The 25,618-nt window shown below is 41.1% G+C and overlaps 1 long non-coding RNA gene across 1 annotated transcript; it reads left to right on the forward strand.

Moving 5' to 3' along the window:
- Positions 1–141: 141 nt before the first annotated feature.
- Positions 142–18,539, forward strand: LOC146766696 (uncharacterized). The gene is made up of 3 exons (XR_014957414.1): positions 142–8,250; positions 11,375–11,532; positions 11,937–18,539. It is a non-coding gene; the product is annotated as an uncharacterized LOC146766696 (long non-coding RNA).
- The last annotated feature ends 7,079 nt before the right edge of the window (positions 18,540–25,618 follow it).

A 25,618-nucleotide genomic window follows, 5' to 3' on the forward strand; every position in this document is an offset into this window, starting at 1 on the left:
CAGACAACTCTGTAATCTTTGCAACAATTTCTTTTACAGGAACAAGCACTTCAGCCACCCTAATTCATACAAACTAGAGGCATCAGGCTGAACAGACCATTGATTTGATTTCCTGCCTCATTTCTTGGCTTTAAGGTGAGGGCATATTTTCCACCTCAGTTTTCTTTATAGAGTTTACCGTATATTGATGTTTTATTACAGCAGTCCTTTATCAGAAATTGGGAGAATAAAATCACAAAGCAGGAGTTCTACTTTAGAGATGGAGGCCAGTGCTTTTCTTTCATCAATGTAACCTTTCTTTTTCAGTTACTCTTCCAAATATTCCTGTTACACTCATTCCACTGGCACAGACAGCCTGACTGCTTCCATGCTGTTCCCAACCTTTTTTAACAGGAAAACTGATGAAGCAGCTGCTGCTGCAGTGTGTGCCTCAAGCCCTCAGCAGGCAGGGTAATCCTTTAAATTTGGGCTTGTTGGAGATAACCAGAACTGTGTGCTTTCAACATCTGATTTTCAAAGTTTTCCCTTCCCATCCCTTTTTCTTGAAAGAAAAAAAGAGCTTTTGATAACAACTGCAACAAAATTTGAGCTAAAAACAAGCTCCCTTCAATGTGTTAGTGATCTCTGATCTGATTAGTTTAGGCAGTGGTGATTTTAATATACCTCAGTTTTGTCTTCCTGATTTAAAACATTTGAAGTGGTTTTGTGTTGTTTTCTTCCCCCGCTGTTTAAGTTGTAGTTGTGGAACTGATATCCCAAAAAGAGCATCTGAATTGCTGCATTTCTGTGATACATTCATTGCTAACAGAACAAATTTTGTGCTGGAAGGTTGAAAGTTGTTTATTGTTATGAACGTGGCTTAATGTAATTCTCTTCATGATTTCTTAAGGTCCCTTCCAACACAAACCATTCTATGACTTCTTGATGCCAATATAATCTACAAATGATAATGTTATATTTTTTAAAGTTTTATTTTTATTTCTACCTCTGCCTGTCGTAGGATGCCTGATCCATACCCAAGGGATTTGCACAGATAAATCATCTTTCTAGTCCATTTAGAGAAGGAGAAAAGAAGGAGGGGGAAAATGAAAGACCAGTTTATTTTTTTGGAGCTTCTGGGGTGAGTTTGTCTTTTTGTGTACATTGATTTTTGGCGATGTGATTGTATAAAACATAAATCCTGGAAAATGACTTGGCCATCAGTTTGTGTTTTGTGAGAGGACATCACATTCATTATATGTTGAAGTATTTTAGGATTCCTGTTGAGGAGCCTGGCAGGCACCACCTGCTTGAGTCTGACTTGTTGTATGCGGCCATTTTCTGCTCTCAGTGTAAAGGGGACTAACAGAAATGCCACAGGATTCCAAGTGCTGGAATTCCCAAACTGCTGTTCCCTTGTAAGGTCAGAGGAAGGTTTTCCTTTCCCTTTCCTTTCAGGAAGGTCAGAGGGGCTGGTGAATGATCAGCCTGGCACTGCCCAGGGGCTGTGATGCCACATCCTGACCCACATCTATGTGCTTGCTTCTCATCAAACAAACAAATTCCCATTAATCAACACATTTACAGTGTAAAATGAATCATTCTTGTGCTCAAAATCCAGACCAGCTTACCAGGGAGTCCTTGAACTATTTTAACTGGCTGGTGTTTGTCTGGCTGCCAGACTTTGTTATTTTGGTGTGGAAGGGCCACTCCTCCAAGTGAGAGAAACCTCACCAAGTGCTTTCTCACCTGGCTTTGCACATGGGATGGGCAAAGATTGGACAGTGAAAATTGAGGTTTTCTTGATGATGTTTCTTTTCAACCAGCAAGGGATGAATTCCACTGAAAACACTGTAAAGGTCTCTGCTCCCGCTCCAGAGCACAGCTCTGTTTTACCCTTTGATTTTACCCTTTAATAGACTTTAAGATGCTGTCATTTGCTGCATCTCATTTATAAAAATTAAGAGTTGTTCTTTCCTACATCATAATATAGCTTACATGCATCTCATTTAATTATCAGGAACACATAAACCCAATTAGTTTTAATTTATCCAGACCATTTGCATCAGAGACAAATACATCTGTCTTTTTCATTTCAAAAATGAATCCTGCAAATTGCAAGCCATCAACACAAGGGCATTTCTAAATTATTTTGGTCAAGAGAACTGTTCCATGACTTTCTAGTTAATTAGGATTAATTAGGTTGTTTAATATGCTTATGCTCTTGGTAAGGGATGGAAACATAATAATCTATTTTATGTTAATAATACAGATCAGTTAACAAGCCCAAGGAATGGAAGCCTCCAAAACCAAAGCTGATTTTCCATATACTGAGGGATGTTAAGACCCTCAAAGGAAAACTCTGATTTCTTTCAGTAAAACTGAGGGATTTCAAATGCTGATTTCCAAAGGAATTACAACAGAAAGGTTAAGGAACAAATATTCAGCAGAATGAACTGTGAAACCTTGGTAGGTATGAATTAGATTCTATTTTATTTTTAACTAAAAATCTGGAAACCCCAAACCTAACAAAAACTCAGCAAATCCTTCAGGATTTGCCCAGTGTGTGTCTATTATATGTTTCTCTGAACATAATGCAACAAAAATTACCCAATGCTTGTGTTGAAGAACACAAGCATAATTTTAGTTGACTGTTTTTTTGGGGCACCATTTGTTATGGTACTTCTTTTTTTCTAATATTTACTTGGCAATATGAAATAGCATAAAACTCCATCAATTTTATTTTGTTTTCCTTTGTCTGCTGTGATCCTTCTCTGTGTTAAATTTACTGCAGGTGTGCTGATTTTTGGTTAAAGGAACTCTTCATTGGGAGAGGCCTTCCATAATTTCCTGCTGTAGCCAGTTTTTCTGTGCCATAAAATAATGGCAGTAGATGCAGAACTCTGAATAAACATCTGCATAATGATGGCAAGGTAATTAATATGAGTTGGGAATTATGCTTGGATCTACCAAAATCCTGTTTATAACCTGAAAATGCTGTGACTTGGGCAATGACTGAGAGGAACGAAAAGTTACCAAAGCACAGTGGCCCCATGGTGTGGTGCCCACAAACCATTTCTACCAATGCTGCTCCTGCACCAGAGCCCTGACAATTATTTTATGTTTTTTTTTATTGTAAGTTTGAATCATTTACACAGGGAAACCTGAAGAGAAGTTAATTGAATGTGGCTCGGTTTGAAAAATGTGAACATTTTTCTTAAAGTGCTCTAAAACAGCCTGGAAAAATCATGCTCTGTTGCATTATTTTTGTCTGGCTGCTGGAGCTTGCCAAATACAAATATACTTTCTCCTCTACTATATTTAATTTTCCTACTTATATTACATTAGAGTTGCTATTAAATTATCAAATAGATACATCATATGTTGCTTGAAACACAGCTGCTGTTATTTGCATTTAGCTGTTAGTGCTTTAAAACCACTTTTTATGGTCACAATAAGAACAGCAGCTACAAACAGAACAAAGAGGGTTCTCTTTTTAAAAAAAAGCAATTTTTGAGGCAGAGAGGAATCACATCACCTGGCCTGATTCCAATCACTGGGCCTGCACAGGTTGTTTCTCTCTTGGCCAATCTGTTAATGAAGGTTGAAGTTTCATTCTGCTACATTTTTTGTAGTAGTTGAGGTGAGCCAGTCTTTAGAAATGTTGGGCCTCAGGATCAGGTGAGAAAGGAGTGAGAGAAGAGAGATATGATCAGTTTCTAGATCAGAAAAAGCTGCAGGTATAAATACAACCTTTCCTTTCTTGCAAATCCCTCCCCATTTTTTTTTTTCCTGTCTGATTATTTTTTTTATTTTTTAGTCAATTTAAGGTGACTTTTAGGGCTTGTATCCATTTAAAGAATGAGTTGCTTTTTTATTGTGTATTTTTTTGGAAGGAGATCAAAATGGGAGCTGAGATCAGGGTTCTGATTTCTTTTTCCTACTTTTTACTGCTTGGTAAAAAGCAAATATCCTGGCCTTCCCTTCAGCACAGAACGTGCAAATGGCTGAAATGTGGCTGATGAAATCTCAGAACATGCAGGGACAGCCCCAATCTGCTCTTGATAAAGCCTGTGGGAGGCTTGCCAGAGAAAAAGCACATCCTGTTCTCAGTGACATTGTTGCTGTGACAGTTAAAATGACTTTGGAATTAATTTTAGAGAATGGCCTTTCCCATGCAGTCTTTGCTGATCCCTGTAATGGTTCCCCCTGCTCAGCCCCTGGAACAGCCAGGATTTGGGAAGAGGGGCTTGGAGTGCCAGCAGCTGCACTCCTGTGGATGCTTGGTTAAGAGAAGAGCTCCTGGAAATAATTTCCAACATCTTTCAACTGCTATAAACTTCCTGAGGTGTAGGACATGGGGTTCAGGCTAATAAACTGCCTGGGAAAGAGAGAGCTGAGGAAATAATCTTCAAACAAATGTTCTGTTGCAGGGAACAGACTGAGCCCAGGGTGAGCTGCTGGCTGGCTTAACTTCTGCTTTCAAGCCTTTTTAAATTACCCAAATTTTACAACCTCCTGTCCATCTTTTCTTGTTTAAAGTTATGATATAACTACTAAAATAACTTCCCTGACGTGCAAAATTTCATTACTAGGAAGTGTTGTCATTGTCAGGCTAAAAGTTCTCACATTTTGCTCTCTAAATTCCTTGTGCTTATTTGCAGTGTTTTCAAGATTAATGTGGGTGGAAATAAAATCTTCAGCTTGGTTGTAGGTAGAAAAATATCTCCCATGCAGGAAGATGTTTAATAAGAGATTGGTTGGAAATTAATCTTCCCTCTTGTGCTGTAGCCAAAAGTGGGAAAACTCAAGCTGGATGTATAAATGGTTTTCATGTAGCCCTTTTCAAATGACTTGTTTTGAATTTTCATGGAATCACAGAGTGGTTTTGGCTGGAAGGGAGCTTAAAAACCTTTTCCTTCCACCCCTGCCATGGCAGGGACACCTCCCACTGTCCCAGGGTGCTCCAAGCCCTGTCCAGCCTGGCCTTGGGCACTTCCAGGGGTGAGAAATCCACAGCCTCTCTGGAATTGTGCCTTGTGTGGGGTTGAGATGGAAACTGGGGAAAGAAACCCCCACATTTTCCATTTTGATGGAGCACAGCATTAAACTTCAATTTCCCTGTCAACATTAAGCAACCTGAAGAGATTTTTCAGTTTTCAAGCTGGAAAGCTTCATAGCCAATATGCAGAGACATCCTAGATCAAAAAACCATCCTAAATCATTGCTAAATCAAACAGATTAGAGCTTTTTCTCTGCTTGTAGGAAATGCAGCATGGATAGAGCCATTAACCTGCTTTCTGTGGAATATTTTTTGTTTTCATTGGTAATAGGCGTTGAAGCAATTTCAGCTCTTTTCTGCTGTCTGATTAAGAACTGCTTAGATCAGGGAATAGGCTGAAGGTTTAAGGACTGGCTCAACCATGACACCATTGCCCAGGACAATGTTAAGACATTAACTGACAATAATGCTAAACAACATTCAGACTTAGGAATATTATTGTTGCTGAGCCAGCTTGAATTTTACTAAGAATTTTTTAGGCCTGGTTAGCAAGAACCTGTTTTAATGGAAAATCTTTGAAATTAGACCATAACTTGGATTTAAAGGGTACTGGAAATCATCCTGATATTTTACAAACTGTGTGAAAGAGAAGATTTAATGTCCTGAGGAGTTTCAAATGTTGTTCACTTCATCAAAAACCAATACAGGAATGTGATGGTTACCCTTTATTTTTTCTGAATTGCACTGGGGACATGAAGTATCTTTTCATAATTTACCAGACATTTTTAATGTACATCACTTCAAAAGACAGTGTTTTATAGTTATCTGCAATTCCCTTCTGCAGTACAAATTAAAACTCACTGAACTTGCTTGGAAAAGCATCACCATATAAACATTTCTTATGCTTCATGATGTCTGTTTGGAAAGTCAAAATAGCTTCCTAGAGAATATTTTTCATGTTAATCTTTCTACCTGAATTTATTTGGCAGTGTAATTCTGTGAAAGTTCATGAGTTTGCTTATATAACTTATGTGTACAATGCTTTGAATATCCCCAATCATCTCCAAGTAAACCATTTTCCTTCCTCTTCCCTCAAGCATTTTCTACTGAACCTGGAAAAATTGGGATGTTTGACTCCTACATTAACATCCCTGGTGTTTACATCGTTCCTACAATGCAAAGCTGCACAAGAGAGGACTGGGAGGCAGCACCAGGAACAGGCTTATGGCACAGCATGTGGGGAGTGCTTAGAAAATCACACCAGACAGACAATTTACAGCAGTGGGGGTTATTTTTCACTCCAAGACTTTGATCTGGCTGCAGGGTGTTTATCAGGACTGCTTTGCATGACATCTTCGTTTAATAAGGCAGCTGAAGAATGATGAGGCTGCTTTCCTGACAAGTTTCTAAACAAAACAGAATGCTTGCTGCTCAACAAAAGCTTTTTTTTTTTTTAATTCCATTTAGTCAAATATCAGAACAAGAAATAACTGCAGAGTTTTATTAGTTGCAGATTACTTGCCCAGACAGCTGTGCTCTCAGCATGTCATCAAAAAAAAACCTGCTCTCAGAAGCCAAAGCAACCTCAGAAGCTGATCAGTGTAAACACAGAGCAAAAGTTGTGGCTCACCCCGAGGTATTAAGGGTGTTAAATGCTCTGCCAAGGCACAGGGCCATCACTGTCACAGCTCTGCAGAGACTCCTGCTCCTGTTGGGGTTCTGTTCCTGCAGGCTGGGAAGGCAGGACAGCAGTGTTTATTAACAGCTCATCCAGGGAGGGAGGATGGCCATGGCCAGGTGTCCTTTCCAGATGAAATCTATTGGGAAGGAGGGGGAAGAGCTCCACTGGAAAAACTCTGAATCCCTGGTGGCATCTCCTTTGAGATCTTCCTCCAGAGCAGGCAGCAGGGCCAGCTTGGAGCAGCCTGGGCTGTGGAGGGTGTCCCTGCCATGGCAGAGGTGGGACAGGATGAGCTTCAGGTTCCTTCCAACCCAAACCACTCTGGATTCTGTGGATAAAGGTTTTGGAAAGGCTAAAAAGGGCTCAGCAAGTTTCTCTTCTTTTGGGAGCCCCAGTTCTATTCCCAGCATTGTTGCCTGTTCTGTTGTTGTGTGACCCTGTCCTCAAAGGGACACAGGCCTTCACTTAAAACACCTTTAAAAAATGTCTGATTTCCTAAATTGCCTCTGTGAGAACAGAAATAATCAAAGGAAGGGCACTAAGCTTTGTGAGGCTTGGCATGAGCTTTAGCTGAGAATGTTCTCTCTGTCAATTTGGAGTGATTTTCAAAAGCACAGTAAGATTTCAGTGTTGGACAGGGGGATTTGAGTCAAAATGAGACATTAAATATGGATATAGGCACGAGCGTAAATTAAGTGTAACAAGGAAACATTCTCAGATTTATTTTTTTTTCCTGACAGGAATAGCATACAGGATCTGGATGCCTGTTCCTGGCAGCATTTATTTTCTTATGGTGAGGCTAAATTGGACATGAGTGAATCCTCCTCTGGCAGAATTTTTGTTTCCAAGTGTCCTGCAGCTCAGGATGCAGAGCACGAGCTGGGTGCTGGTGCCCATTTCACTCCTGCCAGTGACTCTTTCCAGCACTTCAACAAGTGCTGGAGGAAAACATGCTGAAAATTCTAATTATCCTACTTGGTGCTATTGCTATTTCTTCTTAATTAAAAAAAAAAAAAAAGAGTTTAATGTCTCCTTTTGGTGGCATCCACTCAATATTTGACTCTTCATTTTGATTCAAATTCCGTTGTCTTATAATTTACAACTCAACTAAACATTTCTTTCATGAATGACACCCAAGGCTTTGTGCCTGCAAGTATCACTGCATGAAGTGGGTTATTTAAAGCAAAAATCTGTTTGCTTCCAAGAGAAGAACAATGCTCTGAGTGTGAATGATGTGTCAAAACGTCAAGCAAATTGTCACCGGAATGTGGCAGCTGCTCCATTCTGAGGTTCACATTAAATGAAGATAACTGAGGAGTGTTGTAGGTGGCTTTGTTTGTTTTGCTTAGTGAAGATATTGGTTTGATTGGAAATGCTTTTCCAGGAATCCTCTTTGACAGCAAACAACCAAATGGTTTTACCTGGGTTTTTTGAATAAACTCCTGCAGCCAAACTCCTCTCTGCGAAGTATTGTTGTGGGTGTTGGGCACCACTGAGACCTGGCCCAGATTCCTCCCACACTCTCCTGTGCTCTCTTTGTGTTCTCCAACCAGCCTGGCTCCCTCTCCTTCCAGCAGTGCTGATCAAGGTGGGTGTATTGCAAGATAAAGCCAATCAACTTTTGCAATTCCTTCTCCTTTCCCTGTGTCCTGTGGTACAGGAGGCATTTTGTCCTTGCTCCTCAAACTTTGCTTCTTGTCCTCTGATGCCTTGTGCAGGCTGCTCTAGAGCAGAGGCTGGGCAGAGTCACAGAACAAAGCAGGGATTTATTCAAGGATCTCCTCCATGGATCCACCTTGGGCAGCACCAGAGCCCAGCCAGGGCTGCACCCAAATGACCCAAAATGGTCCCAAAATGCACGAGCGCTCCCGGGGCTCTCCCTGGGATCAGTTCTGCTCCATTGGCACCTTGGAGTTCATTGTCCCATTCCAGCTCCAGCCCATCAGTCCCACCCTGCTTGTTTTTCTCTCTCCAGCCCACGCTGTTTGTGCTCCTGGGCTGAGGTTTGGATCATTTGTCCTTGGTGCCCAGCTGGAGCAGGAATTGTTTTGTCTCTGCCCTGTGAGGAGAGCTCACCATCCCATAAGGTGAAACCCAGACTCAACACACTAAAGCAGCACAGAATGTGAAAAACAGAAAAACTAAAATCTGAGACATCACCTTCACCCGTTCTTTTCCCTCCCCTTGCTGCTGGTAATGAACATGTTGAGGGAGAGAACAAAAACCTGTGGCTGATTGCAAAGCAGAGTTGGACTCTACTGGTGAGATTTCTGGATTTTGCACTTTTTACAGAACTTTCTGGTTTCCAGGACTGAGGTGTCCAGGCCTTTTTCCCCAGCCAACCCTTGCTGCAGCCAGGGGAAGGTTCTGCTGATGTTGTCTGGATTCCCTGCTGCTCAGCAGAGCCTTCACCTCTGTCCCTCAGCAGGTCCTGGCTCCAGCCCTGCTTTTTTTGCCCCTCTTTGGCTGGCCGCCCTCAGCAGGGAGGCTGCTGCTCCCTTCCAGATTCTTGGGATCCAGCTCAGGAACCCCAAATAATCAGTTGCTGTTCTTTGGTGTGTGTGGCAGCCAGGAACTAAAAGCTCCTGCAGGATGCTTTATTCTATATTCTATATTTATTCTATTTATTATTATACAGAACATTATTCTTCTGTACAATTCCAACTTGAGGTGTGTCCATTTCCATCCATTGAGGGGGGGTTACATATTTTAGGTTATTAGAAATGCAGCATCCAGTATACAAAACCATAATAAATTGAGTTCCAGGATATTTTTTACAAGGTGAGGGGAGCTGGGAAAGGAAAAATAGAGAAAACCAGTGTAGGTTTAATTGTACTGATAGAATGTGTGGGACTATGAAACTGAAGTACTGTTGTGCATTTTTGATAGGGGAAGTGGATTTAAATGGAAAGATTACCTATTGCAAGAGCAGAGATGTATTTATAGATGCTTAACCCTGTGTTCATGTGTTTTCAGCTGGTGTGTGTATAAAAGTAAATTGCTTAATAAATGCAAATGATTTGTAGCACAACTTTGGGCTGTAGAGCAGCTTTAGTATTATGACTTTGGTCAGATTCCCTTCTGTTCCCTCACATAACCCAGCCAGAATGATGGCAAAGCCCCACAGAAGCAGGCAGCACGTCTGTAGTTGAGTTTTCCTAGGTAAATGATCCTGCAAAATGTGTTTTCTGTAGGGCTTGTTGGACTGGGTTGACCTCTGTAACAGCTTTATTCTCTTCAGCAGCCTCGAGTTTTGAGACAAATCAATAAATTGAGCAGGAGCACTGCACAAAGAGCAGATGGTCTTCACCCAGTGCTTGTGAGGGAATTAAAATGTGAAATCACCAGCCTGCTGCTGTGGGACACCACTTAGATCTGCCTGGGTGCAGAAGGAGCAGCAGGGAGGAACTCTCACCCCAGCCTTTTTTTCAGTGTGGAGCTGAATTCAAATCTGACTTAGCACAGCATAAAAAAATAATTCAGGTGCTCAGAGGAATGGACAAACAGATGTTGGGGAGCTCTCTCTGTAACTTTTATGAAGATAAACAGTACCTGGAAGATTTTAGGAGAAGTTAAAAAGTACGAAGATGACATAATTTACATATTGCATAAAGATTTTTCAAACAAAACTCTTAAAATATATATAAAAGCTTTTTAGTAAATTGAGCAAGAGTTTGGATTAAAAATTAGGCTTTTTAGGTTTTCACAACCTACTAAAAACTTATTTTCTATTAAAAAGAGGTGGAACTGAAGGACAGGTTTTCACGTGGAGGCAATTCCAAGGCCTGCATAAATATGGCCTGGAAAAGGAAATAAATAGGTGACAATTTGCTGCTGATGCAAAGTGACTCAGAATATTCTAATTAAAACTGGCTGTGGGAGCCTGCAGAAATTCTTGTGTGACTGAGGAAACAGAATATTAATAAATGAGTGACTGTAGGTGGGAAGGAACCTTAGCCAAGGTCATGGCTGAGTTCTGAGTTTGTTGTTGGGGAATAATCCTTGTGTGATTTCCCCTGGAGGTGTGGCTGAGTGGCAACTGAGCTGCCACCCGTGGAATTCCCTGTGGAGCAGAGTGAGGCCACCTTGTGCATTGCTCTGCTCACTGGTGATGGAATGGGGGAAGGAAAATTCAAATTCTCTCTTCATTGGGAGGCAGATTCTCCAGGAAAGGCCTTATTTTGCAGACAACACAGCACATTATTTTTTTTTTTTTAATTTTTAAATTTTTTTTTGGTTGGTTAATTTATTTTTGCCATTTATCCAGTGTTTGGGAGGTGCTGCTCCAAGAGTCAACTTTATCCCACTTCCAGATTAACTTTGATTTTAATTTGACTGTCAGAAATGTTTATTTCTAACCAGCATTTTTAGTTTACAAGGATCTTCTCTCTCCATCAGTGCTTTTCTTTCAAGTCATTGTATCTAATGAGAGGCAGCAATTAAAGCCTCGCATTAAAACTTTGCTAAACTGATCAAAGATAGTGTCTGGCAGGAGATTCCCCTTGGTCCTTAGGATAGGATGTGACTAATTCACCTTTTTATGGCTCCAGCTGTGTTTGCTATAAAAGCTGTGGTAACTCCATTGTTTAGTAATGTAATTAAATTTAGGAGAGGTTTAATGCAGCCACTCCATGCGATGAAGCAAATGACTTCTGAGATTCCTTGAAGACTGACTGTATAATAATGCTCATAAAACTCCTCCTTTGTTTCAGAACTTCACAAAAAAAGTGAAATCTGGCACTCGGCAGAGCCAGAAGGAAACATCTGGATGCTGTTGATCAAAGATGCTTGAGGAAAATGAGACTGCAGAGCATCAAGAATGGCACAGTGTGAGAAAGAGAAAGAATGAAACTCTCCTCATCAGAAGTTGGTAAATTTTGGGGGAAATTTGCTGTGTAGTTTTTTATTCTTCCAATAAAGCTTAATGCTTGCACAGAACTTTCAAATAAGTTGTTTTAAACACTGGGGTTTCAAGACAGGCACTGAAGCTGAAATATATCTAAAATTAAGAAAATTAGCTGCAGAATGGTCTTCTGCAACATGTGGCAGAACTTTAAGTTAGTAAATGGAAGCTAAATGATTTTCATACTATCCAGTGTTCAGCTTTCTGCAAGAATAAATAATTTCTTTGAGCAGTAGTTGAGTAACTGGAAACACTCTGTGTCTGAGCTAAAAGAGTGATTTATCTTCCATTGCTTTCTGAGTGCTGTATTATGTTACAAATCTAAAGCTATTCAATAAATTACAAAGAATTTGTGTAATTTTTTTTTTCAGGGATGTGATTTCTGTGGTTTCCTGAGCACACAGAAGAGTGGAGAGGACCTTCTTTGCTCATTTTCTAGAGAACAGTTGATATTACATTTGACAATCCTGTAATCCAATTTATATCCAGCTTGCTGCTGGCCACCTGTGAGCAATTTTATTCTGTGGCTTTTTGTTTTAATCTTGAGAGCATCATTTGTCTGTGGAAGATGATTCCCTTGGACTGCCTCAGGATCTTGGGCCCACCACAACAGCTGGGTGCTTAATTCAGACACTTGGAAATACTGAATCCTGATTTTTTTGTAGGAATTTCAGTCTGTGGGATGAATCCTGCACTCAGAAATTTGCTTTTCATGCTGTGGTGTTTGCTGCCATTGTCCTGTGAAGGTGAAGTTGTGTCCCAGTGCATGCAAAATGAAATGTAAAGGAACCTGACTGGCTGACTGCTCTTTTAGGCAGTAAAATAAAACAGTCCTTAGCTGCTGGTAATGGCATCAGCAGTGATTCCTTGATTTAATAACCCAGACAGAATGATTTTACTGTTTAAATTTCATTTTGGGGGGTTTGGGAGGGCATGGTTGTCCCCTGTAATGTGATCCTGCTCCTCTGATCTCCAGCTCAGGTATTCCCATTTTTGTCTTTTGTTCAGTATCCCAGCCCCTGGTGCCAAGGCCAGGGATGCTGGGGGGGTTCTGCTCTGGCTCTTTTTCATCAGATTCCAACATTTCAGCTGCTTCTGCCCGCTGAGGGCTGCCTGGGGTTGTTGTAGGGGCAGGGATGGAGGGAGGTGCTGAGATACCCCAGCAGGCTCCATGGAATATCAGATTTATCAGCTCCTCCTGGGCCACACAGCTCCTCTAGTGTGCCCTGCTAGCCAAAAATGCTCCTTATTGAGATGTAAAATGTTGGATTTCTTTCATGGCCAAGCACATCTGTCAGGGTTCTGTTCTGGCCTGTGGAGGTGACATTTTGCTTTCTGAAAGCTGAGATTTGTGGCCAGTATGTAACACTGAATTTTTTGTGTCTGACCTGATCCTGTGCACAAATTCCCTTCTCTCTGTGCATCTGTGTATAACAGAAATGGGGAGATTTCAGAGTAAAGCTTTTTTAAAGTGTTTTATATTCAGATTTAATAGCTGTAATGTAGTGAGGTGTCTGAGCCAGTTGATAAAATTAAACTTTAATAGTGATATTTGAGCAGAAATCTAAATTCTACTCTTTACCCCATGCACTGTTGCAGGGTTGATGTTGTGTTTATGTCGAGCTAGCACCTAAAGCAGAGGTGAAAAGCTGTGCTTGGACTTTCCTAGAATGAGATTATGTTTAGGAGTGCTTAATTAATTACAGAAGGGGAATTTGCTTGTGCATTTCTTTAGATCAGTGATGCACACTTTCATGCTGTATTTTGAGTGTTGAGATGGAAGTTGAGACTCCTTTTTGTGAAAAGAAAATGAAATAAAAGTAAAGAACGTGACCTGAATTAAATAGGTGTATTCTTATCTTGAATGATAAAAAGAACAGGGACTGGTTGAAATTCTGCTCTGGCACAAAAATTCCCCACAGACAGACAGTGAAACCTGAAAGCCCTGCACCTGAAAAAAATCATGGAATATCCTGAGTTGGAAGGGACTCACAGGATCATTGAGTCAAGCTCCTGAACCTGCCCAGGATAGCCCCAGAAATCCTGAGAATCCAGAGAATCCTGAGCCTGACAGCATTGTCCAAATGCTTCTTGAGCCTAAATCCAGCCCTTTCCAGCCTCCACAGTGCAAAGCCTCCAAATAAAGAGCAAAAGGAAGCAAATCAAAGTGTAAAGCTCATTTTACAGCAAAGACAGAGGCCTGAGCATGTTCTGTAGTTTCTGATTTCCTGGGTGTAACCTCCCAAACTCCCCTTAAATGACCCAAACATGATCAATTTAAAATGTGCTCCAGAAGTCAGATATCCGGGAAGAAATTTTCCACTTTTTAATTCATCAGTGCTGCAGGATGCTGCCTGAGAATAATGCACAACCTTTCTCCTGGCTGCAGAGAAGGGTGAGGAGAGGACAAAACCTGCACCTGGCTCTTCAGCAGCACGAGGCACCTGGGCACAGGTAAAAAATTGGGCAAACAATGGGAGCTGAAGCAGGAACACATCAGTGATGGGGGAGCCACAGAGGGGCCTCAAGGCAGCCCTGCTGCTGATGGAAATCCATGCTCAGCTCTCCAGCTGCTGGGGGAAATGAAAAATCCACTGTCACCACTGGATGATGTGTGATGACAACTCAGGTGGGCCATCAGTGCTCACATTTTTGGCCCCATCCACCTCCATGCTTTGATAGGAACACCCACTTGGACACTTGGCTGCAGCAACAGCAGTGGGAGCTCTCACAAGGAGAGAACTGTGGATTTGGATTCCCCAGAAGCACAAGTTTGCCTGCCTTGATGGTTTTTTAATGTGTTTTATTTTTGCTTTCCGTGTCTGATGGAATTGTTGAAATGAATGATGTCGTGCAGCAAACTTTGGGATGCCTAGGGCAGCACTCAGACACACTGAGTGGAAATATTAAAAACCTGTCAGATGGGAAAGGGCTCCTTCCTTTCTAAACTGCCAATGTTTTATACACTGCCAGAAACACCTCTGCTTCTCCTGTGCTACCTCAGCTGCTACTGATGAAATTTGGTTTTCACTCACCCAGCTCCAGTCTTGCTTAAGGGCCTGAAGGAGATGATTACTTAAGTCAGGGAGCAATTTAAGGGAGGTGGAATGTGAGCAGCTTTCTAAGGAAGAGGTAATGGAGTTGGGTTTAACTCTTGCTGTGACAGCGAAAAAATTTTGCCTTTCTTTCAGAGGATTTGTCTGTGTCTGCCCAAAGTACCTGTGCATTTTTCTTATTTTTTCCAGCTTTTCTCAGTTTGTGCAGGGAGTGAGAAGGAGCCCTTATCTCTTCCAGGTGTAACCACAGCATTTCTGCTTCATTGTCTCTTTTCATTTCTCATTTGATTTAGAAAGGACCATCTGTGAGTTTGAATAAGCATTCAAGTGCAGGGAGTAATAAACCACTGTTGTATGGCTGGTAACTTTTTCTGGGGACTATTGATGTTTATTTAGGGACTCAGAGGGAGCTCTACAGAGGCTTTTTGCTGCAGCCTGGAGTGGTGGCAGTCCTAAGGCTGCTGTCAAGCCCTGCTTAGAGTCCTTATGGTCTGCTCAGAGTGGTGAGAGTGGCTGATCTGTGCAAATAAATGTAATCTGTACAATTTGGCAAACAAATATGTCTGGGGCAAACACAGCTTAAGGTCATTTTTGTTGAGAAAATTTTATTCTAAAGCAATAGGTTAAATGGGTAGGAGTAAATAAATGCAGCTCCAAGAGCTGTTTGTTGTGTCATATTTAGGCCCAGGTTTTAGGTATTTGCTCCTAAGTTTATTTGGATGTTGAACATGGATGAGAAGAAACCTTAGAGTCTTTCCCCTCTGGCTGTGGGGCTGTTACTGACTGAAAACAAAGTATAAATTGTAATATTAATTGTAATTTCTTATTGGGAAATGTAATAAAGGCCTTTTTTAAAAGATTTTCTATCCATTCCTTCAAAGAAAGGGGCTCCTTCATTGAAGCCTTTAATATTAAACCCTCAACTGCAATACCTTAAAGTGTTAAAGAAAGAGAACAGAAAAAGAGAAGGTTGTTCTGCCATTATTTGGTTGAAAAGGAAAATGGAAATACTGTGTCAGGCTTTGAGGATTCAAGAATAAAATATTGAATGAATGATTCTCCTCCAAATGGCTTCTGATGTTGGAAGGTGTTGTCAACCATAAAAGCTGTGCCCAGAACTTCCCGGAGCATTTAGTGTTGGGAAAGGAGGTCTAGAAAAAAGGAATATTTCTTCCCTCTGTAGAAGCAAAGTCTTGAGTGCATTTTCAAGAGAAAACAAGTTGCACAACATCAGTGCAACAATTCACAATCAACAGGAGATTCTGAAGATGCTCCTTTTCGTAAATTCAGCAGCACCACAGGGGAAAAAGTGCTGAGCCTTTGAAAACTAAACATCCCTGCCTCTGAAAGCATGTTAGCAGCATGGGTTCAGCAATTTTAATAACCACCTTTGCTTGGAAACTTGCTGTTGGTGTGATTTGCTGACATGACTGCCATGAAAACCTTTATAAATTAGGTCCTGGAAGACTGGCAGATGGAATTGCAGAGCCTCCATGCTGGATTCTAAACAATACTTATTGCATCCACACACAAGTGTGGTTATACAGCACTTAAAAATCATCTCTAATCCAATTCCTGCCCATGGCCCCCATTTTAAATGTTTTTGGGTTTTTTTTCTGTAGGTGTCACTAGAGCATAGCAGATAGAAAGCACTTTCCTTAATGAAAATGTAGAATCCCCACAGATCTGAAGGAAACTGTAATCTGGTTTTCTGTGCCATGGTTGTCATATCAACAATGAGGTTTCTCAGCAACTAACAGAATATTTTATAGATTTATTTACTTATCCTTTTTAATAATGAACTTGATACAAGAGAATTTTTTCCCCTTTATAATTATATAGCAATTGAGAAAGTCTTCCCAAATAATTTATATTTTGTTGTCATGTTAATACCAACAGTTAAAATGAATCTTATTAATAAAAGGAAAGCTGATAGGATTCATGAATGCACCAGAATGTAGCCATTTCATCTTGCAAAACTTTTTGTATTTCTACTTAACTGATTGCTGAAAGAATAATTTGTGTATATGGATTTGATTGGTGTTGCTTTTCAGGGCTGCTCAGGATGTAAAGTTGGTGTGTGTTGTTCTCTCTGCTTGCATAATTTCTGAAAGTATTGAAGAGAGTTTGCTTTTTAAATTAGGGTTGAAGGAAATGCCTTGAAACCTGCTTTTTATTGCCAGTATTAATCATAGAATCCTGGAACAGTTTGGGATGGAAGAGACCTTAAAGCTCATCCCATTCCACCTCCCCACCTTCCGCTCTCCCAGGTTGCTCCAAGCCCCTGTCCAACCTGGTTTTGGACACCAACACACTCCATCTTAAATAGAAATTCCCAAAGGAGCAAATTGCTGCTAGTCCAGTGGTTAATGCTCAGCTTTAGTCCTTGCTTTCAAAAAGAATTGGAATTTTTGCACTCTATCCTTGTAGCACATTAATTTGGCACGATTTGCCTCCCTCTCGTTCTCCTGCTCTGCAGGATGCTCGGCTGGGTGGCAGCAGCAGCAGCAGGGAATGAGGTGGTCTGGAATTCTCTGCAGGAAGATTGTCTCACCCTGTTTTCCCTTCCCTGGAGGATTGTTTTAATTGTTGAGCCATTGTCTGATACTCTGGCAATCATTTCAAGCCAATCCACTTGCTCTTGTCTGGTAGCTGTGCTTGGAACTCTTGGGGTCTCCAGGGTGTGAGGAGCCCCTCTGCTTAATTAGAGAGCTGGGATTTATTCGTCTGCTCCTCCGGCTTGGATCCTTCAGCTGCAACTCTAAAATCTTCCAGGCAAAAGGGAAGACTCGGTGAATTTCTCACCTAGGCAACGAGTGAGAATGTGGGTGGGTTTTTTTGGATGGTGATTTTGATTTAAGCTCTAAAAATCTGTGCAAAGCCTTTGGGAGTTTGGCTCGGCGTGCATTCCTAATGGATCAAATTGCTGGAGATGCTGAGGGATCACGCTTCCTCAGGGGCTTAAATAAGAGCTGGAAACCAAGTTCTGCCCTTTGGCCTCTCAGGGAGTAGGTGTGTTGCAGAGACATTTCTTGCACTCAAACTGTCTTGGATTTCCACTCTGTTCAAATTACAGTGTAATTTATACCACACCTCCTAATAAACTCTCCCTCTGCTTCCTTGGAGAATACAGCACTTGAAGTTAATTAAATAGAGGAGCTCTGTGAAGCTCAGAGAAACTGGAACAGCTCTGATTGTCTGACTGTAGGAGATCATCTCAAAGAGGTGTTTGGGCACTTATTAGCAAACTGGGAAATTACATGTGAAGAAGCAGGGATTGTAGATGCTGTGCAAAATCTGAGGAAAGATCTTCCTTAAGATCCAGTTCTTAAAAGGGTGTTCAGGGAACAGAGAGGAAAAGAAAAACCCAACTGGTGAGCAGTCAAAAGAAATTTAATCTTTTAATTTTATAGAAATAAATTCACTCTCTGTTTGGGCATAGAAGTGAAGCAGACTTCTAAACTCACTGGCATAGAGGCTACTGGTTTATGTTGGTTTGAAATGCAGTATTTTCAGAAGAAGATGTGACAGCACTCAGGAGCCCTTCTCCCAGCTTTTCTGTGCTGTGATGACCTAAAACCATTGAAGTGTTGCCTTTTTCCCAACCTGGAAATGAAATTTGAAATGATTTTAGTAAGAAGGTAATACAAAAGGGGATCTTTATTGAAGGCCTTGAGGGGCAGTCATGGAAAGAAGTCCACCAAAGCCCACCCCCCCAGGGCTGAGTACATTTTATAGCTTTTAGGAAATTAGCATAATTGATAAAAAGCCCCAATTAGGAGCACAAGTGGTGATGCAATTTCCTCCCCAGGTCAGACCCCTTCTCTGGAGCCCCCCTGGGCACTGGCTGTGCTCTGTCCATGGAATGGATCTCCAAGAGTTCTTCTCAGCCTTGGATCCAGCCAGAGCCAAGGCAGCCCTGGGACCTTGTGCCCCTGGGGTTGGAGCTTTCTGTCTTTCTGCCTCAGGAAAGGCCATGGAAAAGTGCTGGGAAAATGAGTCCCTAATACAATAGGTAACAGAGTTACAAATACATGTGTGAAGAATACAGAGAATATAAAAGAAAAAAAGGCAAAACCTAAATGGCATCAGAAGGAACTGGAACTGGAGCAATGTTCCTGTAATTCTTTGGTTATGATGCACAAATACCTCAGGAAAGGAGGCTCAGAAACCCAGAGACAGCTTTTCTACAGTTCCATGTGATCCTGTGGGCTGAGCTGAGAGTGACACAGGTTTTAATTAATTCAGAGTAGTGATAAATAGGGATAAATCTGAACTTTTTATTTTAAGGGGGCTCACGTGGTGACTTGTTTCAGATACAGGTATCTGTGGTAACCCAACAATAAATGAAACTGCTCCTCATGGGACATTGGTTCCTGTTTGCCATAATTATGTCTGCTAGGGGTTTTGTTCATCTGTTTTGACTCTTTGTGGAAGTTTTATCACTGTTTTGCCCTGATGTTTAATATACAATGAGTGAGCTCTTGGGAGCCTCAGCTGCTTGTTTCCTTTTCATGCCCCATCCTTCAGCCTCAGGGCCCATCACAATAAATTGATTTACAAGATTTGACACTTTTATTGATTTTGTCTATTCCTCACCTCACGAAACTGTCCCTTTTCCCCCTTTTTCTGACCTTTTGGCATTTGTGGCTCTTAGTTCCTACATAGTTCAGTAGTGACATTCTAAGACCCTTCTCAGTGTGCAGCCTCTACTCTGCTGGGGTTGTTTCTCCTAAAAGATGAGTCCTAGAATATAAATGAGCACAAATCCCTAGGAAAAAAAAAAAAAAAAAAGGACACAATAATCTTCATAGTGGGAGAGAAGATATTGTAGTCTAAGTACTAATTATTAGCTTTAGGCACCTTCTGATAATTTCAAGGAACCAAGATAAGTTTGTGATTCAGCTCAGCATCTCCTGGGAGTGGTGAGATCACTTTCCTGCAAGGTATATTCAGTACAGTGTGTGTTTGATAGGTGTGTTTTTAAAGACTGATAAGTGCCATTAAAACTTACCAAAACTGTTCAGCTGCTGCTTCTGTGCTAAATCTTCCCTGTCTGTGGTTGTCTCTCTAATAAGTGGTTTATGAAGGAAACATTTTTGAGTTTGTTCCACTCAGCCACAAGCAATGGAGTCGTTCATTGTTGGCTAAACTGTTTCATATCTGTTTGTCCCAATAAAGCTCTAAATCAGTGCTGGGGTAAATCCATTTATCAGGAGTGGAAGAATGGAGTCTGTTGTTTCCCTGGGATGGAATTACCAGGCTATTATTTCTCCTGCTTCAGGATACAACCAGACCATTAGATAGATTCAGAGATTTTTCTTCCTATCCTGGCCAGATCCTTTATGGTTTTTGAAAATATTAGATATTTTACTTGAAAGAGTGCTGGAGACAAGCTAAAGCTATTGGGCATTTCTTGAACCTTCATCAGTCTTAGGTTCCTTCCTCTTCTGTCTTTTTATCCTATCCTCCCACCAAAGGAAAAAAAAAGAAATTAAAAAGGATGAAGTTTTATTCAATGCATTGGAATTGCAGGGGGTATTCTATACATCACTTGGTTTATTGTACTTTTATAGCCATAAAGTCAAATGTGGTTATGTTGAATTAAGGATTTTGTTGCAGAGGATATAGAATAAGGATATAATACAGTAAGGAGAAAAGAAACTAAAAAATAGGATAAGAAAGAAATGAATAATTTATAAGAAATCACTCTCTTTAACTCATTAAAATGGCCTGGCAGTCATGGAAACTTTAGGTTTTTCTTGTTCAAAAAGAAAGAATGCTTGCAGATGAACTTCTAAAAAACTAATCAAAGGAAACTTTTCTTCCTCTTTAAGTTTTTTGAAAGAGAAAATTGTTAGTCATATAGTTCAGATGGAAGTTTTTACTACAATGAAATTTAAATTTCCAAGAACAGATGTCTAAGAAGAACTAAAACTGTTTTAAAAAGTTACTTCACTCCTTGAGTTTCAAGTGACAGGTGAGTGATCTCAAAGTAATGACAGATTTCTTTTTTTTTTTTTCTGCCTCAAACAGATTTGAAGAGTCTGGGAAGGTAAGAGAAGAAATGAGGTTTTCTGTGTGAGGCTGAGTTTTGGGGGATCTTTCTGTAGGTGGTGCAAAGACCCAAGAAGGAGCATTGGGGACTGAAAAGTGGCATTAATATTTAGTAAAATTCTTCAGCTGCTTTTCTGTTAAACCTTCACTATTTGTGTTTGTGTTGTTCTCTGTAGCAGTTCCTTCAAGGCCAGGAGATTTATAGCAATGGTTGCCTTTTCGTAATAATTTTCAAATCTTCATCATATTTATAAAAACTTGAAACAAAACTTTTAACCATACTCTTTATTCCTTCAGATTTTGGAAAATATCAGTGGTGATTATTTTGGTAGGGAAACCTTCCAAGGGATGGGGAGGTGTGAGAGGAGCAGTGTGGGATTTCCCCCCTTGCATTTCTGAGTCACCTGCCTGAGATTACCACACCTGCTTTAGGCCAGAGTGAAAGTTATAATTTAATATTTAGGGAAAAGTGGGAATGCAGAGTTCTGGCTGTGGTCTTTCTCCTGAACTGAGCTGTCCCAACTATTTCAATTGGGCTGAAATCTCATTATTGACTCTCCTTTCCCCAAAAGAACTGATCAGTCTGTGATCAAAAGATGCTGAGCATCACACCCCATCTAGTGCCAGCTGGGAGAACTCCTGGAGAGCCTGTGGACAAGGTCCTGGATGGATGATCAGGAAATCCTGAAAAAAAAAGAGACAGAATGGCACTGAACAGTAATTACTGCATCATCTGTCTCCTCTCTTAGGCTCTGCAAGCAAAGCAATGTGTTCTAAAAAGGACCAGTCCTGAAGACCTTGGAGGAGCATAGCTAAATACAGAGTTTGATTTTCCATCTCACAGTTTTCTGACGGGTGAGATTTTTTTCAACATTTTTAGTTCTCCAGTATTCCATAAATGCATTTTTGGGGGTGTGACCCATTGATTTTAACTTCCCCTTAGCTCATTTTTTCTACTTGCAATATAAACCACTGATGGAACAGGTTCATGAGGGCTGTCATCCTGCAGTTATGCCAAACTATTTATCCTGTTTTTGACTGTTATTTCTAATTTTAAAAACAGTGTGAGTATATTTTCCTGCTCCTGTTTCCATCCAAATAAATGCAGGGGAAACAAACCAAAGAAGAGCCTTCCTGTTTGAAAAGAAATCTTCCAGTTCTTGTTTGATCCATCTTTACTATCACAGCTCAGGCTTGCATTCAGCTTCTATCCATCACTTGAACTGGATTATTGTGCAACTGCTGTTCCTGGCTTTGCTCTTCCCTTAGAAGGTGTTTTTTTTTCAATCCTTTTCATCTGAAGCTGTTGAAAAATGCCCTGAGGAGCCATTCTTGTTGTTCAGATGGGCGCTCCGAGGGTGCTGTGTGTTTGTCTGGGTGTTGGACACGGAGCAATGTGATCTCTCAGAGCTGCTCTGCAGGAGGTGGCAGTGACCTGCTCAGCTCACAAAGCTCGGATGTGTTTGCCAGGCTGTCTGTCAGAGCCACAGCAGTCCTGGCTGCTCCAAAAGCCTGAGATTTAGGGTTAATTTGTGCATTTTCAGCAAATCCAGTGCATCTCCAGAGCACTGGATTTACTGAACGACCCAGAGCAGCTGTGCTCTCTCCTGCATCCATTTGTGCCCAGGAAATCTCAGGCTGGAAATCAAACAGCCATTCTGGGAGCTGAGGCTGTTTCATTTGCACAACATCTTGTAGCAATGGAAAAGACTTAAAAACATAAAATGGTTTCTAAGTGATTGCCTGGACTAAATATACTCATTTGACAGGTTTTTTTCCAGCTTTGTGCCTTTGTCAGGAAAGTACAAATGCCTGGAGAGCTCATCCCTTAACCCTGCACATCATTTGTTCTGCTGCTTTGGAGGAAGATCTGTGTGAGGAAGGGATGGTGACTGAGGGGGAGAAAAGGTTTTGTCTTGTAGGGTTTGAACCAGGAGAGGCCTGACAATTAAAAGGATTATTTGGACTCTGTTGATTTAGATTACAGGGAAATGCTGTTTCAGAGGGGAGCAGGTCCCACCCAACTGGAACTCTTCTTTGCCAGCCATTTTAATCCTGTTCCTTTTCCAAGGTGAAGGAATGAGCACTAACACTTGCTGGATAAAACCACACCAGAAAATTTAATTATAACAATGCATAATACATTCCAGAGCCCCAAATTCCAGCCCTGGCCTGGCAGCCAGCTCAGCTTTGCAGGAGATGGAGAGATTGAAGCTCTTGACCAAGGCTGGGCTCTGGTATGGGAATAAATCACACAAAACTCCATTTTCTTCATGGTGGAAAAAGCCCATTCTTTATTCACATTTTTATCCGGTTTTACAAACCTCGTGGGTGACTCCAGTTGCTCAGCAGCTTTCTTCCCAATTAATTTATTGGTCAGTAATGAGTTGTTATTCTGAATTCATTGGTCACTCAAATCCTGGGGTGCACGTGCTGAAAAAATTGTTTGTGAAGGATAGTTTTCATTTTTCTAACAGTGTAAAAACAGTTTGTACAGGTGCTGGTTGTTTTTTCCCCAGGAATAGATTGTTTTGTTAACAAACTGCTGACACCAGGATTGCTTCCACATGGGAACTTGCAGAGACTGCCTTGACAAGGCCAGCCACTGATTCCAGGAGAGCAGGATTGATTTTATGAAGCCTTTCTTTATGTTTTTTCTGCCTTACTGCAACACTCTGGGTGTTGTGCCCATTGGGATCCATGTTTGGGCAGTGCAGCTGTGCCATTCCAGCTGTGCCATTCCAGCTGTGCCATTCCAGCTGTGCCATTCCAGCTGTGCCATCCCAGCTGTGCCCCGTGCCCACCCTGGCACCAGGAGGATTCCACACCCCTCCCATGTGGACAAGACACAACAGGATTTCACATCCTTGGTTTTCTTACCCTGCACAGCTTTGTCTCACAATAGGAATACTCCTTTAAGATCAAAGATTTCTTTACGAGCAGATGAGAATTAATTGAACCTAAACCCAACTGCACAGCTATTCCAAATAAGCTAAAACCTAGCCAACAACAAAAGGCCCCAAGATACCCTATTTATCCATTACCATGCCCTGGTTTTATCTTTAACAATGTTGCTGGTGTTCATCTTTTTCCCATTGAAAGTCATTTGGGTAATGCCTGACATCCTAAATAACAGCTGAGATTTTTTTTTCAACAGAGTTCCTATATTTTTAAACTGGCCATGCACCATAATCTTTTGTAGCTGCATGAGGAGCTTATTTCCAAAATATGTGGTTGTAAACTATTTTTAAGGCTTGCTCCAAACTTCTTTTGATAAACAGAAGGCCAATCAATATGTGATTTTTTTTTATATGCACTTAGATGCCTCTGAATAGAAATTTTAAATCTCATGTGCTGCTCTTTAAAACATTTCCTAGATCTTTTATATAAAGACTAGTCAGATTTCCTTTTAGTTGTTTTTCTAAGCCTCTTCTATTTTGTATTCCTACAAAAAGAAATCTCTTTGTTACTGAGTCTGTGACAAGCTCACAAGAATGCACAGTTCAAATAAAATTCAGAGCTTTTCCTCCAGAATTTTACTGGATTCAGCAGGGCTCTGGGATCCTGCATAATTTTGCTAGAACAAAATGGAAACAGGAGTCATGTAGCTGGAACATTTGACAGCACTGGTGTTTTATAAAGGCAAAGCTTGTAGTCTTCACCATTTCTCTGCTGGAGGGCACTGAAGAAATCCTGGGTTGTGAAAAGTGAAGAAGTGAAAGTTGTAGAGGTTTTTGTGTTCCACTGACAGAAGTGAAACCACCTGCTAAGGAAGAGGAAGAACCACTTTAGAGAGGGCTGGCTGTGGTGCTGCCCAGCTGCTCTGGTGATTTCCAGTGTCTCATCCTGCTCCAGGCTCTGACCATACTTTGGCCCCAGAGTGGCACCACTTGCAATTTTCTCATTATTTCATTGCCAGCTCTAGGACAGAACTTGTAATTTCCAGCTGTACATGGTTTTCCTTCCTCTCCTGTGGGAGCAATCCAAGAGAGAGGTCAGTCTCCCTGCAACTGACTCAGCTCCTGCAATTCCTGAGGATATTCTGATAAAAAAAAAATCATCTTGCTGGCAGCTGTGCGTAAATACACCTTGACAGATGCTGGAGTTTTGGGAGAGCTCAGAATTAGACATCCCACAGCTCCCAATGATTCCCAAATATAAACCATTTCTAGAAACTGTGACTGGTTTTCCCACTTCACTATTTTATCTTCTGCTCTGATTATTTATTCACATTTATGGTGTCAATAATGTTGCATTGCCAATGATGTTGTATGTATGTAAAACACTCAAAAACCTCAAATCAGATCTTGTCAGGAAGACATCAATTTATTGCTTTTGTCACATGATGTTTGAAGCTCTGCCTAAACTGAGACAGAGAGCTGGTGGGATTTTTGCTGCTTTTCCTCACCTCCCCTTGGACAAAAAGGAAAGACACAGCTTTTATGCACAGCCTGTGCCTGTACTTACCTTTTTCTTGGCTACAGCTCAAGCCCTTGAACTTCTGACACTCTTTTACCTTCCTGGATTGGTTTCAAGATTAAACTGTGGAGTGTGTCAGCTCTTCAACAAGAGCAGGCTTTACGTTTTCTCCCAGAAGATGCTAGGAAGATGATTTACCTTCTCCCTTAATTATTTTCATCGTCAGAAAGTTTGTAATCTAAAAAAGAACAAGGCTACCAAATATAGCTGAAGAGTCAAAACAAATAATCTCAGGCTGAACTTTGTTGGCCTCAACAATTTAGCAAATACAAATGATGGTGTAAATGTGGAAGTGTGCCCAGTTTGCAGTTTCTGGGTGAAATTCTGAGATCTTGGAGTGAGACAGGAGGTCTGAATTAATTCAGTTTCTGTTCTCTGCCTGGGAACTCTGTGGGTGACCTGGGACTTGTGCTCTTCCCATCCCCTCCCCGTGATGCTGCCCAGGGATTTCCTGCCCCAGG

The sequence above is a fragment of the Lonchura striata genome, chromosome 9 (assembly GCF_050655825.1).
Source record: "Lonchura striata isolate lonStrDom1 chromosome 9, ASM5065582v1, whole genome shotgun sequence".
Taxonomy (NCBI): domain Eukaryota; kingdom Metazoa; phylum Chordata; class Aves; order Passeriformes; family Estrildidae; genus Lonchura; species Lonchura striata.